The following is a 15,504-nucleotide window of genomic DNA, read 5'->3' on the forward strand; positions in this document are numbered from 1 at the left end:
TTTTTTTTTTGGGACGGAGTTTTGCTCTTGCCGCCCAGGCTGTAATACAATGGCGCGATCTCAGCTCACCGCAACCTCTGCCTCCTGGGTTCAAGCGATTCTCTGGCCTCAGCCTCCCGAGTAGCTGGGATTACAGGCATGTGCCACCATGCCCGGCTAATTTTGTATTTTTAGTTGAGATGGGGTTTCTCCACGTTGGTCAGGCTGGTCTCAAACCCGACCTCGGGTGATCCGCCTGCCTCCTTCTCCCAAAGTGCTGGGATTACAGGCGTGAGCCACCCCACCCGATCTATCTGAATTTTTTTTCGTAAAATCCTGTGCATTGATTTGTGCTGCAAACCATAAAGCAAAATATGAAACTTTCCAATCATTACTGGCATTAAAAAAAAAATCAACTGAGGGCTGGGTACAGTGGCTCACACCTGCAATCCCAGCACTTTGGGAGGCCAAGGCTGGAGGACTGATTGAGACCAGGAGTTTGGGACCAGCCTGTGAAACATAGTGAGACCCCATCTCTACAAAAAAATAAAAAACTTAGCCAAGCACGGTGGTATGCACCTGTGGTCCCAGCTAGTTGGCAAGCTGAGGTGGCAGGATCGCTTGAGCCCAGGAGTTCCAAGTTACAGAGAGCTATGGTCGTGCCGCCACACTCCAGCCTGAGCAACAGAGCGAGACTCTGTCTAAAACAAACAAAAACAAACCAGAAAGATCAGCTGAGAGTTATTTGAATTCTTCCTGGAAAATAACAATGAGTAGACCCTCAGCTGTACTGTAAATGTTTTACTTTTACAGGTCTGACTAATCCTTAGGCAGCACCGTAAAGGCATTATTATAATCATCTCTCTAATTAGAGTGTCTTTTTTTTTTTTTAGTTGATAAAAAAATTTCACAATGGTAGAAGTGGTTTTGACAGCTATGGTAAGATTTCCCTCTGTGATTTGATCACAGCACATGGCGGGCTAGACTATCCATGCACCTGCGATGGTTAATTTCATGTATTAACTTGTTTGGGCTAAGGGCTGGCTACTCAGGTAGCTAGTAAAACATTGCTTCTGGGTGTGTCTTTGAGGGTTTTTTCAGGAGTGATTAGCATTTGAATCAGTAGGTCTGATTAAAGAAGACCCATCGTCAGCCAGGTGCGGTGGCTCACGCCTGTAATCCCAGCACCCTGGGAGGCTGAGGCGGGCGGATCATGAGGTCAAGAGATTGAGACTATCCTGGCCAACATGGTGAAACCCCGTCTCTACTAAAAATACAAAAATTAGCTGGGCGTGGTGGCGCGCGTGCCTGTAGTTCCAGCTACTTCGGAGGCTGAGGCAGGAGAATTGCTTGATCCCGGGAGGCGGAGGTCGCAGTGAGCTGAGATGGCGCCACTGCACTCCAGCATGGTAATAGAGCAAGACTCCGTCTCAAAAAAATAAAATAAAATAAAATAAAGGAGAAGAAGACCTGTTCTCACCAGTGTGGATGGGCATCGTTCAATTCCTTGAGGGCCCAGATAGAGCAAACAGGTGGAGGAAGAGCAAATTTGGCACTTTCTGGGCAGAGACATTCACCTTTGCCGGCCCTTGGACATTGGTGCTCTTTGGTTCTCAGGCCTTCTGACTCAGACTGGGATTTGCATCACTGCTTTCCTGGGCCTCCATCTTGCAGATGGCCAACTGCAGATCTTCACAACCTCCATAATCATGGGAGCCAATCTCTCATGATAAATCCTTTCCCGCTGGGCATGGCGGCTCATGCCTTGTTATTCCGGCACTTTTGGGAGGCTGAGGTGGGAGGATCTCTTGAGCCAGGGAGTTCGAGGCCAGCCTGGGCAACACAGCAAGACCACCATCTCTACAAAATAATAATAATAAAAAAAATTTAGCCAGGCGTGGTGGTGCACGCCTGTAGTCCCAGCTACTAAGGGGGCTGAGGTGGGAGGATTGCTTGAGCCCAGGAGTTCAAGGCTGTGGCTGCTTTGAGCTGTGATTGCACCACTGCCCTCCAGCCTGGGCAACAGAGTGAGTCCCTGTCTCTAAAAATAAACAGATAAATAAAAATACAAATACAAAGGAAATTTGGACACAGAATACACAGATACACATAGAGGGAAGAAGACATGAAAAGACGGAGAAGATGGCCTTGTAAAGGTAGAGAACGGAAGAATCCAAGGATTGAAGAAATGATGCATCTATGGGCCAAGAAACACCCATGGCTGCCAGAAGCTGGGACAGAGGCCTGAAACAGATTCCTCCCAAGGGCCTTCAGGGGAATTGTGGCCCTGCTAACACCGTGATTTCAGAATTCAGGCCTGCAGAACCGTGACCGAGCAAACTTCTGTTGTCTTAAGCCAAAAATGAAACAAAAGCAGAAGAACACAGAATGAGAGTAAAGGAAGCAGGAAAGGAGTGGGCAGGAGGAAGGGAGGGAGACAGCAAAGTGTCATCAAGTAAGTTATGAAATAAAACTTGATTGCAGCTGGGTGCAGTGGCTCACGCCTGTAATCATAGTACTTTGGGAGGCTGAGGTGGGAGGATCACTTGAGGCCAAGAGTTTGAGACCAGCTTGGGCAACATAGTGAGACCCTGTCTCTATTAAAAACAAACAAAAACACACAAAAAAACAAAACAAACAAACAAAACTTTAGGCTGGGTCCAGTGGCTCACGCCTATAATCCCAACACTTTGGGAGGCCAAGGTGGGGGAATCACCTGAGGTCAGGAGTTCAAGACCAGCCTGGCTAACATGGTGAAACCCCATCTCTACTAAAAATACAAAAATTAGCTGGGTGTGGTGGCGCACACCTGTAATCCCAGCTACCCAGGAGGCTGAGGCAGGAGAAACACTTGAACCCAGGAGGCAGAGGTTGCAGTGAGACGAGATTGTGCCATCACACTCCAGCCTGGGCGACAGAGTGAGACTCCACCTTAAGGAAAAAAAAAAAAGGAAAATTAGTTGAGCATCGTGGCACGCACCCGTAGTCCCAGTTACTTGGGAGGTTGAGGCAGGAGAATTGCTTGAGCCTAGGAGTTTGAGCTGTGATCATGCCAGTGATCGTGCTCTCCAGCCTGGGCAACAGAGTGAGACTCTGTCTCAAAAAAAAAAAAAAAAAATTAGGGAGCTGTTTCTCAGTAAGACAAACGCATACCTGGGGCAGCAGGCCTGGTCTCTGGGGGACTGTGAGGCCTTATCAGGGGAAAAGATTGCTTGGTGTTTTAGCTTGTTTAAAAATAGAAGCCAATAGAGGCCAAACTTCATATTTATAGGTTAATGAATAATGCAGTATCAGTTATTGGTTAATGCAGAACAGCAACATCAGGTAAAAAAAAAAAAAAAAAGAGAGCGAGAGAAACAAAGAAATTGTGATTCAAGGTTATGTCTAAGGAGGAAAGAAAATGGGAGTTTTTTTTCTACCCTGCTCCTAGTAAATGTCTACTGAAAAAAAATCATGTGATCGGGTCTTTGCAGTTTCTAAAATAAAACGAGGAAGGGGCTGCAGGAAGGCGAGACCCCTTGCTCACCCACCCTGCTTCCTGCATGGAGCTCTCTGGGGTCCCCAGTGGAACTGGTCACGTTCCAACCTCCCCTCCTCAATGCACCCAGGCAGCCTTTTCTTGTGTGTTAAGTCGGTGAGAGGGGCGGGGGGAATCTGTCTGCTCAGGCCTCTGCAAACCTCATCCTGCTTAGAAAAAGAGGTTTTGTTTGACTCCTTTTTGGGCCTCTGAGGCGCCAGGGGGAGTGATTAATAGAGAACCACCTCGAGATTTCAATAGAGCAGCAGCATCAGCTCCCACGGCCAGCCGGGCCTTTGTTCCGCATAAAACGGCGATAAAGCCCCATGGACTGCCTGCTACAATCCAGTCCTCTTCCGGCCCCGTTTCATCCCTGCCAGGCCAACCTCACGACCTAAGCCGGCCTGGGAAGCTCTGTCTGCCTGCACATGAGGCAGCATGAACAGCAGGGGCCTCCCTCCTTGGCAGAGTGCTTGGGGCTGGAGTGGGGGCCCAGAGGCCTTTGGTTTCTTTTGTGAAATTCTGCAGATGAGAGCAAGTGTGCAATGGCAGGGCCGTGATATTTTGGCTTCCAGGAAAGGGGGACAGGAGACTCTGAGGCTGGGGTGGGAGAGAGAAGATGCGGGTTTGTGAGCGGGAAGATGGCTTTTGGTTAGCCTTGGCTGAGCTTTGAGCAGGCTCTGTGGGCCTCTTACTATCACAGCAGAAGCGAGGGGGAGCTCTGGAAGCGAGAGGAGGGTGACAAGGTACAGCAGAGTTAAAGAGGGAGGAAGGCAGCAGTCAGCAGGCCCCAGCCTGGAAACCATTCCTGGTGTGGATCTCCTGCTGGCTCAGCGCTTCCTTGGCTTGCGTTTGTCCCGGAGGTTGGATGGTGGGAATGATCACGTTGTTTTGGTCGAATTAGAGTGAGGATCAAATGAGGGTGCTTCTCTTTCTCAGAGCCCAGGTGCCTTTCCTTCATCCATTTAACAATTGCTAGAGGCCAGGCACAATGGCTCATGCCTGTAATCCCGCTGCTTCAGGAGGTTGAGGTGGGAGGATCACTTGAGGCCAGGAGTTCAAGACCAGCCTGGGCAACATAGGGAGAACCCCTATCTCTACAAAAAAAATTTTTTAAATGTCCGGGTGTGGTGGCTCATGCCTGTAATCCCAGTGCTTCGGGAGAGTGAGGTGGGTGGATCATAAGGTCAAGAGATTGAGACCATTCTGGCCAACATGGTGAAACCCTGTCTCTACTAAAAATACAAAAATTAGCTGGGCGTGATGGTGTGTGCCTGTAATCCCGGCTACTTGGGAGGCTGAGGCAGGAGAATTGCTTGAACCCAGGAGGCAGAGGTTGCAGTGAGCTGAGATCACATCACTGCACTCCAGCCTGGCGACAGAGTGAGACTCTGTCTCCCAAAATAAAATAATAAAATAAAATAAAATGAAATAAAAATCCCAGCTTCTCAGGAGGCTGAGGCAGGAGAATTGCTTGAAACCAGGAGGCAGAGGTAGAGGTTTCAGTGAGCCAAGATTGCGCCATTGCACTCCAGCCTGGGCAACAAGAGCGAAACGCCATCTCAAAAATAAAAAAAGAAAAGAAAAAAATTTAAAAAATATAGCTGGGTGTGGTGATGTGCACCTGTAGTCTCAGTACTTGGGAGGCTGAGGTTCAAGGACTGCTTGAACCCCGGAGGTTGAGGCTGCGGTGAATCATGATCACACCACTGCACTCCGCCTGAGCAGCAGAGCAAGACCCTGTCTCTAAAAAAAATAAAATAAAAAGAACAATTGCTGAGTGCCTGTCTATGACGGTAGCATCCGATGCAAATTCAAAAGTCAGATGCTCAGCAGTACTTATGGAGCCTTTGCTCAGCTCCAAATATATCATTAGTTATAATATGCAGAGCAAGTAACATGGCTAACAGCAATTTCACACCAGCACATAAGTGTTTCATGACAAGTTATCAGAGGCAGTAGCATATAGCAGTTGGTGTAGAGGACTGCCTCAGTCAGCTTGGGCTGCTATAACAAAAATACCGTAGACTGGACAGCTTAACCATTAAAAAAAATTTTTGAGACACGGTCTCACTCTATCACCCAAGCTGGAGTGCAGTGGCATGATCATAGCTCACTGCAACCTCCACCTCCCAGGCTCAAGCGATCCTCCTACCTCAGCCTCCTGAGTAGCTGGGACTATAGGCACACGCCACCACACCCAGCTAATTTTTTCTATTTTTCTTTTTGTAGAGAAGGGGGGGTCTCACTTTTTGCTCAGGCTGGTCTCGAACTCCTGGGCTCAAGTGATCTTCCCACCTTGGTCTCCCAAAGTGCTAGGAATCCAGTCAGGAGCTCATTTGTTTCTCACAGTTCTGGAGTCTGGACAAGATCTGATGTCCAGTGGGGCCCACTTCCTGGTTTGCAGACAGCTACTTTCTTGCTAGGTCCTCACATGGCAGAGAGGGGAGCGCAAGCTCTTTGGTGCTTTGTATTATCAGGGAACTAATACAATGACCTATTAGTGGGGGGCACTAATGCCATCATGAGGGTCCCACTCTTGTGACCTATCTACCTCCCAAAGACTCCACCTCCTAACACCATGCCATTGGGGATTAGGGTTTCAACCTATTAATTTTGGGGGAACACAGCATTCAGTCTATGACTATTTTGGAGACAGTCTCTTTTTTTTTTTTTTTTTGAGACAGAGTCTCTGTCGCCCAGGCTGGAATGAGATGGTGCAATCTCGGCTCACTGCAACCTCTTCCTCCCTGGTTCAAGTCATCCTACCTCAGCCTCCCTAGTAGCTCGGACTGCTGGTGTGCACTACCACATCTGGCTAATTTTCATATGTTTTGTAGAGACAGGGTCTTACTTTGTTGCCCAGGCTGGTCTTGAACTCCTGTGCTCAAGCGATCTTCCTGCCTCAGCCTCCCAAAGTGCTGGGATTATGGGCATGAGCCTCTGCGCCCAGCCTAGAGTCTTTACAGAGGCAATTTAGGTAAAATAAGATCATAAGGGTGGGTCCTAACCCTACGTGACTGGTGTCCTTATAAGAAGAGGAGATTAGGGGGCTGGGCGCGGTGGCTCACGCCTGTAATCCCAGCACTTTGGGAGGCAGAGGTGGGCAGATCACGAGGTCAGGAGATCCAGACCATCCTGGCTAACACGGTGAAACCCCATCTCTACTAAAAATACAAAACATTAGCCAGGTGTGGTGTCGGGCGCCTGTAGTCCCAGCTACTCCGGAGGCTGAAGCAGCAGAATGGCATGAACCTGGGAGGTGGAGCTTGCAGTGAGCAGAGATCGCACCATTGCACTCCAGCCTGGGCGACAGAGACTCTATCTCAAAAAACCCAAAAACCAGAAACCAAAAACCCCAACAACAACAACAACAAAACCCAAAGAACAAACAAACACAGAGAGAAGACACTGTCTACAAGCCAAGGAGAGAGGCCTCAGGAGGAACCAGCTCTGTTGACATCTCGAACTTGGACTCCAGCCTCCAGACTGTGAGTCAATACATTTCTGTTGTTGAAGCTGCCCAGTCTGTGGTGTGTTTATAGGAGTGTGAGCTAATATGAATGGGGTTGATGATGGTAAGAAAGCAACTGCAGGCCAGGAGCAGTGGCTCACGCCTGTAATCTCAGCACTGTAGGAGGCAGAGGTAGGCAGATCATCTGAGGCCAGGAGTTCAAGACCAGCCTGGCCAACATGGCAAAACTCTGTCTCTACCAAAAATACAAAAATTAGCCGGCGTGGTGGGGCATACCTATAATCCCAGCTACTCAGGAGGCTGAGTCAGAATTACTTGAACCCAGGAGGCTGAGGTTGCAGTAAGCCCAGATCACAACACTGCAACTCTAGCCTGGGTGACAGATGGAGACTCTGTCTCAAAAAATAAATAAATAAAGGTCAGGTGCAGTGGCTTACACCTGTAATCCCAGGACTTTGGGAGGCCAAGGGGGGTGGATCACGAGCTCAGGAGTTTGAGACCAGCCTGACCAACATGGTGAAACCCTCTCTCTACTAAAGATACAAAAAATTAGCCGGGCATGGTGGCACATGCCTATAACTGTAATCCCAGCTACTTGGGAGGCTGAGGCAGGAGAATCGCTTGGACTGGGAGGTGGAGGTTGCAGTGAGCCGAGATCGCCCCATTGCACTCCAGCCCATGCGACAGGGCAAGACGCCATCTCAAAAAAAAAAAAAAAAAAAGTAAAAAGAAAAAAGAAGCAACTGCAGCAGCCCACAGGGAGCCTCCATGGGGTTCCGCTGAGATCAAATGCCAGCCGCTGTGCCACTCTCACTTTGCCCAACTCCAGGGGGACACCAAATCCAATGTCAATCATCCCTTATCCCGTTCCCACAGGGGAGAGCCCTGGTGGAAGCGACGCAAGTTTAGTTCATCAAGTACCAGAAAACCCAACTCAAAATGGTCCAAACAATGCTGAAATGTTTCTGTCCATATCACTGGGGTCTGGATGTCACTGGAGTTTTGAGGTAGGTCAACCTGGGGCTCCAGCTCCCTCCATGGATGGTGGGCTCTATGCTGCTCTCCTGCAGAAGCAGGCTCTGCATTGCCCCAGGCTGTCCATAGCTCATCTTCTCCCATGGTGTTCAGACAGGGAAAGGTCATCTCTTCCCACGGATGCCTGTTGGAAGATAGGAACCCTTTTCTGGAATCTCTGTCCATAGGCCCCTGCAAATTGCATGCCTGATCCTCCTCAAATGGCCCGGGGCATGGTGGATATTGACTGACTTTGGCTCTTTTTTTTTTTTAAGACAGTCTTGCTCTGTTGCACAGGCTGGAGTGCAGCAGCATGATCCAGGCTCACTGCAACCTCTGCCTCCTCAGTTCAGACAAGTCTCATGCCTCAGCCTCCCAAGTAGCTGGGATTACAGGTGCATGCCAGCATGCCCGGCTAATTTTTGTATTATTAGTAGAGATGGGGTTTCACCATGTTTGCCAGGCTGGTCTCAAACTCCTGTTCTCAAGCGATCTGCCCACCTTGGCCTCCCAAAATGCTGAGATTACAGGCATGAGCCACCACGCCAGGCCTGACTTTGATTCTTGAACCAAAGGGATGGGGTCATCACATTTCTAGAGGTGGACCTATGGAAATATCCAGGAGCTGGAGTCAGCCCCTGCCCCTAATGGCCCCACAGTGGATGAAGGCTATAGTGAAAATGGTTGGCTCACCAAATCGCGACAGCTATCCGTGAGTCAGGTCCTACTGTTATCTCATTTTAAAGATGAGCGGATAGAGGCTAGTGGAGACACAGAGGTAGTTAGAAAGTGCCAGAGGTGAGGTCAAAACTCAGGCGTGGGACTCCAGCTCCCAAATTCACAGCCTTTTCCGTCCCAAGGCCATGGAGAAGGAGTTGGGACAGTAAGCTCTTTAGGGGCAAACACGCCAACCAAAACCCATTACAGTTTTTTTTTTTTTTTTTTTTTTTTTTACCATTGTTAGACCGTCTGAGGGCATTCTTGCCAACATTCTGTACAGTTCTTCTCTACCCTTTTTAATGTTTATGTTTTATCCCCTAATCTTTAAAAATTGGGAAATGGGCTGGGTGTTGTGGCTCACGCCTATAATCCCAGTACTTTGGGAGGCTGAGGCAGGTGGACTGCTTGAGGTGAGGAGTTCAAGACTAGCCTGACCAACATAATGAAACCCTGTCTCCACTAAAAATACAAAAATTAGCCAGGTGTGGTGGCGGGCGCCTGTAATCCCAGCTACTCCGGAGGCTGGGGCAGGAGAATCACTTGAACCTGAGAGGCAGAGGTTGCAGTGAACTGAGATCATGCCATTGCACTCCAGCCTGGGTGACACAGCAAGACTCTGTCTCAAAAAAAAAAAAAAAAAAAAAAGGGAAATGTAACACACATACAGAAAGGTGCATCCATATGTTGAATAATTATGTATTTGTTTGCTATTGCTGTGTAACAAATGACCACAAGTTTAGCAGCTGAAACCAACATCCATTTAGCACTACGCGGTCTCCCTAGGATGAGTCTGGGCACAGCTCAGCTGGGTCCTCTGCTCAGAGCCTCTCATGGCTGTAATCCAGGTTGAGTTGGGCTGCATTCTCATCTGGAGGCTCAACGGGGCAAGAATCCTCTCTCAAGGTCACTCGGCCTGTGGGCAGCATGCATTTCCTTGTGGCCGTATGACTGAGGACCCCAGCTTCTTTCTGGCCATCTGCTGGAGGCCGCCCTCGGGTCCTGGAGGCAATGCAGAGTCCCCTGCCATGAGGTCCTCTCCAGGGACTGTTCACAATATGCTGTTTGCTTCTGCCAGACCAGCAGGAGTGTCTCTGTCTCCAGCGGACCAAGATGGGGTCTTGTCATGTGATCATGGGAGCCATGGGAATAGGAGCCCCTTGCCCTTTCCATATAATGTAACCAGATCTGAGGGATGACACCTGCCCTCTCCACCATGTGCCACTGGTTAAAAGCCCATCACAGGCGCTGCACACGCTCAAGGGAGGGCGTGATACAGGGGTGTGGCTCCTTGGGGGTCACTTTCAGATGTGTCTAAGTGTAACCCACGCTAAGAAATGGAACTCTGTCTACCATCCCCAAAGCCCATCTCCACCTACAGGTAAGACTAATGCTGAGTTGCAGCTGTTCGTGAGAGTCGATTATTAAACTTTCAGGATTTTGGTGAATTGGCTGTTAAACACAGTCATTAGTAAAAATTAAATGATATTAGGCCGGGCATAGTGGCCCACACTTGTAATCCCAGCACTTTGGGAGGCTGAGGTGGGTGGATCACTTGACCTCAGGGGTTTGGGAGCAGCCTGGGTGACATGGCAAAACCCCGTTTCTACAGAAATACAAAAATTAGCCAGGCATAGTAGTGCATGCCTGTACTCCCAGCTACTAGGGAGGCTGAGGCAGGAGAACTGCTTAAATCCAGGAGGTGGAGGTTGCAATGAGCCGAGATCACGCCACTGCACTCCAGCCTGGACGACAGAGAGAGATTCCATCTCCAAAAAACCAAAAAAAAAATTACATTAAACTTGCAGCGAAAAAAATTCTATTGAAAGGGTCTCACCGGGCACGGTGGCTCACGCCTGTAATCCCAGCACTTTGGGAGGCCGAGGCCGGTGGATCACTTGAGGTCAGGAGTTCCAGACAAGCCTGGCCAACACAGTGAAACCCCATCTCTACTGAAAACACAAAAAATTAGCTGGGTGTGGTGGCGGGCCCCTGTAGTCCCAGCTACTCGGGAGGCTGAGGCAGGAGAATGGTGTGAATCCGGGAGGTGGAGCTTGCAATGAGCTGAGATTGCGCCACTGCACTCCAGTCTGGGCAACAGAGCGAGACTCTGTCTGAAAAAAAAAAAAAAAAAAGAAAGGGTCTCCACACTTATCACGTCCTAATTATTTTACTGTAATCTGTGCTCTTGAGGTTACACTACTCCATCTGTATACTGGAAATTATCCTCCCAACTCAAGTCCAGATACTCCACATTGGTTCAGATACTCCACTTGGCAGCTTGGACCAACTATTGCGGAGATATTTACACTGAAAATCTGAAAATGCTGCAATTCAGGGCTTGAAAGCAAAATCTGGCTCTTGCTTGAGCTAAATTTTTTTTTTTACGTTGTTAAAGGGTGGTTAAAACAAAACAAAACAAAAGAGACTGCGCCAAAGACTGTACGTGTCTGGAAAAGTGGAAAATATTTACCATCTGACTCTGCAGAATTCGTTTGCCAACCCCTAGACATAAGAAAGTAATGGAGAAAATTAACCATGTGGTTACATTTCAAATTCTGTGATGTCTGCAGCCATTATATTGTGAATAGCACAAAATGTTGAGAAATGATTCACCCAGTAACAGAAAATCATGCTCCAATACAGCAGAGAAGTTGCTGACATCATTGAGGAACAAATAAAGTTCAGATCTGTATGTGTTTTGCTTCATTTCTTACTTGTTAACGTTAAGTGAAAATATCAACACTCATGTCAAACATTACATTTATTTTACTTTCATTTTTTTGAGACAGGGTCTCACTGTTGCCCGGGATGGAATGCAGTGGCATGATCATGGCTCACTGCAGCCTCCAGTTCCTGGGCTCAAGCAATCCTCCAGCCTCAGCCTCCCAAGTAGCTGAGACCACAGGTGCATGCTACCATGCCTTGCTAATGGTTTTATTTTTTGTACAGACAGGTTCTTGCTGTCTGGACTCCTGGACTTGGCTGGGTGTGGTGGCTCATGCTCGTAATCCCAGCACTTTGGGAGGCCGAGGCGGGAGGATCACCTGAGGTCAGGAGTTTGAGACAGCCTGACCAACATGGAGAAACTTCATCTCCACTAAAAATACAAAATTAGTTGGGCGTGGTGGCACATGCCTGTAATCCCAGCTACTTGGGAAGCTGAGGCGGAGAATCGCTCGAATCCAGGAGGTGGAGGTTGCGGTGAGCCGAGATTGCATCTGCACTCCAGCCTGGGTAACAAGAGCGAAACTCTGTCCCCCAAAAAACAAAAAACAAAACAAAACAAAAAAACACGAACAACAACAAAAACTCCTGGGCTCAAGTGACCCTCCTGCCTTGGCTTCCCAAACAATCCCGCTGGGATTACAGGCGTGAGCCACCCCACCAGACCAAACATTACGTTTAAAAACAACAAATTTACTGGGAAAATGCTGGGTTGGGTAGCAACTCAACCTTGCAGATTACAATTCAGTTTCAAGCACAGGTTGGCCGCTGGATATGGGAGTTCAGCAATGCAGAGAAAGCATTCTCTCAGAATCACTGACTATGGAATTTACAAACAAAAAGAGTATTATGTGTTTTATCATTATTTGTAATTGATATGATACACACATTTCATACCAGTAACATTTATAATAAATGTGTGTGTATATATGCAGTCCTTCCACAGTCAATTGTTAAACATGTACCATCAGCCTGACCGTTACGTTATGTATTTCCTGGCTTTCCTTTATTATGTAACCATGTTTAGAGTTTCCATTTATCTAAATAGAGATTACCCTGGCATCTCAGAGTCCGGAGCACTATCCGGCACATAGTAGGTATTTACAATCATGCAGTAGGGCAATCATTCACGCCATATATGACAGTGGTCCTCTAAGATTATAATACTGTAAGACTATAATACTGTATCTTTACCTTACCTTTTTTACGTTTAGATACATAAATACTTACCATTGTGTTACAATTGCTCATAGTATTCAGTACATTAACATGCTGTTAAAGGTTTGTAGCCTAGCACCCACAGGCTGTATCATACAGGTTTGTGTAATTACGTGCTATGATGTTCACACAAGGATGAAATTGCCTAACAATGCATTTCTCAGAAGGTAACCCCTTTCTCAAGCGATGTGTGACTGTATTTAAGATGGGCTGGCAGCGGTGGCTCAGACCTGTAATCCCAGCACTTTGGGAGGCTGAGGTGGGAGGACTGCTTGAGGCCAGGAGTTTGAGAACAGCCTGGGCAACACAGTGAAACTCTTGTTTCTACAAAAATGAAAAAATAAAATAATAAAGGATGTTGCTGAGCTAGGCGTGGTGACTCATGCCTGTAATTCAGCACTTTGGGAGGCTAAGGTGGTAGGGTTACTTGAAGCCAGGAGTTCGAAACCAGCCTGGGCAACATGGCAAAACCCTGTCTCTATAAAATATATTAATACAACAATTAGCTGGGAATGGAGGCTCACGCCTGTAATCCTGGCTACTTGGGAGACCGAGGCAGGAGAATCGCTTGAGCCCGGGAGGCTGAGGCTGCAGTGAGCCATGATTGTGCCACTGCACTCGATCCTGGGCAACAGAGTGAGACCCCGTCTCAAGAAAACAAAAATATCTCTGGAGTAAATTGAGGAACACTAATTTTACAGAAACAACTGACAGTACCAATGCAATTCTGAACCCTTGCTATAAAATGGCAGAAAAAGTCAGGAGGAAGTTTGCGTGTTTGTTTTTATTTTTCCCTGCCACTTGCTTTTTAATCTTTATAAACCTTTCTCAAATCCTTTTAGAATAGGGTATGACACTTCTTTCTGTTTTTGTTTTTAAGCAACAACTGTAACCACCACCACTGACGGAGTGCTTAGGAAAAGCCCAATAGATTTCACGTAGAATATCAACAGGCCGGGTACCATTACTCACTCCTGTAATCCCAGCACTTCAGAAGACTGAGGCGGGAAGGATGGTTTGAGCCCAGGAGTTTGAGACCAGCCTGGGTAACACAGGGAGACCCCCTTTTCTCCAAAAAACAACAAAAAAGTCTCATAAAATCTCTAAGAGTAGGTGACATAGTAAAAAATCTGAAACGACACTTTTAACATTTTATCAACTTCCTCCCCATTCATTTATTTATTTATGCAGCCACTGACCCAGGCACGGTCATCCCTGCTGGGGGCGGACACAACCCGCGCCCCCAGGTTCGAGGACACCCAATGTTCAGAAAACGGGCCCTGCGAATCCCACCGGCCCCACGTGGACTCTCGGAGGCTCCCCCCTCCCTTTGGAGCCTTGAAAAACCCGCACAAATCCGGCCTCCACCCGTCACTCGCGCACACGACACTAGGCAGGCGACCCCACCGCCCCGGAACATCCCAGCGCAGCCGTCGCGAGCGGGCAACGGACCCCGCCGTGCCACCGGAAGGCGCCTCGCGACGAGTCGTGCGCACGCGCAATGTGCAACAAGGCGCCGCCAGTGGGCGCTGCGGTCCTGCCGGCGCTGTGGGGGAGGGGACCCGCAGCGCCGGGGCTGGACCACGTGCGCACCACGTGGCGCCCCGGCAGCACCGGTCCGCGGTAGGGCGGTCCGGCCGGCCACGCCGCGCAGCCAGCAGTCCCCGAGGGTGGCGGGGCCGGTCTCCCGGCCGGCGACCCCGCGCCTGCTGGCCTCTGACCTCCGACCCCACTCCCCTTAGGGTTACCCCTCGCCGGCAGCCGCGCGGTGTGTTTATAAACAGAGCTCCAGGCAGGCCCGAAAGCCCGGATCGGCGGATTCACGCCGGCGGAAGGGAGCCTTCCGCGCGTGTGGGCCGTCCGCGCATGCGCCTTAGGGCTGCGCCGCGCTGCTCCTCCTGCGCTCGCGCAGTGGCGGCTCAGGGCGGGCTGGTAGCAGGGCCCGGGGCGGGGCCGGGCTCTGCGGCCGGGCAGGGAAGGAGCGCGGAGTGCGCCCCGCTCCTGACCCGCTACTCACCCTGCGGAGGGTTCACCTGCTGCGTGACCTCGCGCAGGCAGCCCACTGGCCTCTGAGCCCGGGGCTCTTGCCTGCAAAGTGGGGGCCCCCGTGGGTGGTCGTGGAGGTGCAGTGGTGACCTGGATGGAGGGCGGCACCGGGCCCCGCAGTGCCCCCTTGGACAACTGCACCCAGCAGCTAAGAGGCCCTCTCGAGACACATCAGTTCCAGGGAGAGGCATACCTTGCAATACGATTTGGCCTTAAAAAGGGGTGGAGTGCAGTTTATGTTTTGTATGTGTATATCTATATATCTCTATTTTTAAATTTTTACTTTTATTTTTCAAACAGGGTCTTGTTCTGTTGCCCAGGCTGGAGTACAATGGTGGCATTACAGTTCACTGCAGTTTCCACCTCCTGGACTCAGGCGATCCTCTCACCTCAGCCTCCCAAATAGCTGAAACCACAGGGAGGCACCACCACACCCAGCTAATTTTTTTTTTTTGAGACAGAGTCTCGCTCTGTTGCCCCGGCTGGAGTGCAGTGGTGCAGTCTCGGCTCACTGCAACCTCTGCCTCATGGGTTCAAGCGATTCTCCTGCCTCAGCCTCCTGAGGAGCTAGGATTACAGGTGTGCACCACCACGCCCAGCTAATTTTTTTGTATTTTTAGTAGAGACGGGGTTTCACCATGTTGGCCAGGCTGAACTCGAACTCCTGACCTCAGGTGATCTGCCAGCCTCAGCCTCCCAAAATGCTGGGATTACAGGCGTAAGCCACCACCCGTGGCCATTTTTTTTTCTTTCTATTTTTGGTAGAGATGGGGTCTTGCTCTGTTGCCCAGGCTGGTCTTGAACTCTTGGG

Source organism: Trachypithecus francoisi, unplaced genomic scaffold (genome assembly GCF_009764315.1).
Source record: "Trachypithecus francoisi isolate TF-2019V2 unplaced genomic scaffold, Tfra_2.0 Lachesis_group4, whole genome shotgun sequence".
Taxonomy (NCBI): Eukaryota; Metazoa; Chordata; class Mammalia; order Primates; family Cercopithecidae; genus Trachypithecus; species Trachypithecus francoisi.